This window comes from Cebus imitator, unplaced genomic scaffold (genome assembly GCF_001604975.1).
Source record: "Cebus imitator isolate Cc_AM_T3 unplaced genomic scaffold, Cebus_imitator-1.0 Scaffold38, whole genome shotgun sequence".
NCBI lineage: Eukaryota > Metazoa > Chordata > Mammalia > Primates > Cebidae > Cebus > Cebus imitator.
Genome location: NW_016107353.1, coordinates 1,535,929 through 1,538,178, shown reverse-complemented (window position 1 = coordinate 1,538,178; position 2,250 = coordinate 1,535,929).

Genomic DNA, 2,250 nt, shown 5'->3' with positions numbered 1-2,250 from the left:
ACCGAAAATTAAAATTGGTGATGGATGATGTGAACAATCAGTTTGTAACAAAGGAAAGAGGAATGGTCTTTAAACGCCCAGCTTCACTCATAAGAGAAAGGCTACATTCAGAATGTCTGTCATAAAAGAAAAAAAGAGAAAGGCAAACCAAACTCTACTGAAGTACTATGTCCCTTATTAGATTGGCAATGATGAAAACATAGTGGTAAATTATGAAGCTCTATTTCTAGGTACTTATCCTCCATATAAACTTACATATGTGGTATAACGTAATCATTACAGCATTGTTTAAAACACCAAGATGGGAAGCAACCTAAATGTCTATCAGTAGGGATTAGCTATTGTAAATCACTCCATCTTCATAGGGTGTAATTCTATGCAAATGTTAAGAAAATTAAAGGTCTTTGTGTCCTGATATGAAATGATATTGAATATACATTATGAGAAAAAAGCAAGTTATAATATGCTTGAGATTTACTTCAGAATAACTCAGTGGAGCCAGCAGGGCCAGATCTCAGATAAGGTAAGCCTAAGGATTCAGCATTTTAGGAATCCCAATCACAGGTTCAAGTACAATCCTTGAAAGTGAGTGCCTCCTTAAATTGTGCCCAAGTACCTTGCTTGCCTCACCGTCGGCCCAGCCAAGGTCAGAATAGTGGGTGATGGATAGTTGGCATGGTAAAGATGAAATAGGATTTGCCATGAATTTGTAATTGTTGAAGATGGGTGACTACGTGGAGTTTATTATACTTTATTCTAAATATATTTGATATTTTCTTTAATAAAAAAGGCAGGGTTCAGAATGTCATGTGTTTTATTAATGATATTGCATGGAAGTGTATTCACTTTTACATGCCTAAGTATCTCTTGAAGAATACCTGAGACATTGATAGGGGAAAGTAAAATGAAACATTTGTTTCCTTTTGTTATTGCAGCTACTCATAATGTTCTCCTAAAACTCATGACACCCCTAAGGTATCTGCAAACTGGGCTTGAGAATCACTGCCCCAAATAAACATACCCCTGAGAAAGGAGTCTGCCAAACATCCCAAATATTTCAGAACATTCTTCCTCTCAGCTTGAAGCTTCTTTCTTCCCAACCAGAAGCTTCACAACTTACTGAATGGCTGTGATGATTCTTTACCATGCCATAGATTCAGACTCTGCAACATTTTAGCAGTAAAATCCAACCAACTCTAAATCTTTTGGTAAAAAATACAAAAAATACTTTAGTAACAGACTTTAGTAAATATGAATCCAAAATGATTATTTTTTGAGATGGAGTCTTGCTCTGTTGATCAAACTGGAGCGCAGAACTGTGATCTCGGCATCTCAGCTCACTGCAACTTCCGCCTTGAGGGTTCACATGATTCTCCTGCTTCAGCCTCCCAAGTAGCTGGGATTACAGGTGCATGCTGCCATGCCTGGTTAATTCTTTGCATTTTTAGTAAAGATGGGGCTTTGCCATGTTGGCCAGGCTGGTAGGTGATCCACCCACCTCAGCCTTCCAAAGTGCTGGGATTACAGATGTGAGCCGCTGTGCCCAGCCAAAATTACACTTTAATGTAAAATTAAATTCTGGATTGCTGTTCTTATTTAGGGTCATTACGGGTTTTTTTCCCCCATTTTATTGTACAATGTTAAGAGAATAGTCAAGGATTTTCATTGTGCTCAAGCCCCTTAATATCATTTTGCAAATCCAAAATAAATTGCAGTTTGGAGATTAACGCAGTTAAATGTCTGGACTGTAGGAATTTTCAGATTTATTGAGCAGCTTCATAACATCAGATTAAAAAAAAAAAAAAAAACTCTTGAAAAGATCTACTAATCAAGACCAATGGCGCATAATACATAAACATACTGACCTTGAAACTACAGTGGGGGGATAAAGTAGTCATCTTTAATGTACTGCAGAATTTAGTGTCAAAATGAGTCTGTGAATTAAAGGTACACAATAAGTACTCAATAAATGTTAGCTAATTTAAAAGTGTTACCTACTAAGCAGTTACAACTGGAGACCAGGTATTTCCTGTTGCTACAGCCAAATTCAAAGCAATCAGATACTTTACAGAACTGCAGACTTGTTGGCTGGGCATGGTGGTTCACACCTGTAATCCCAGCACTTTGGGGGACCGGGGCAGGCAGATCATTTGAGGTTTTTTTTTTTTGTTTGTTTGTTTTTGAGACGGAGTTTCGCTCGTTACCCAGGCTGGAGTGCAATGGCGCGATCTCGGCTCACCGCAACCTCCG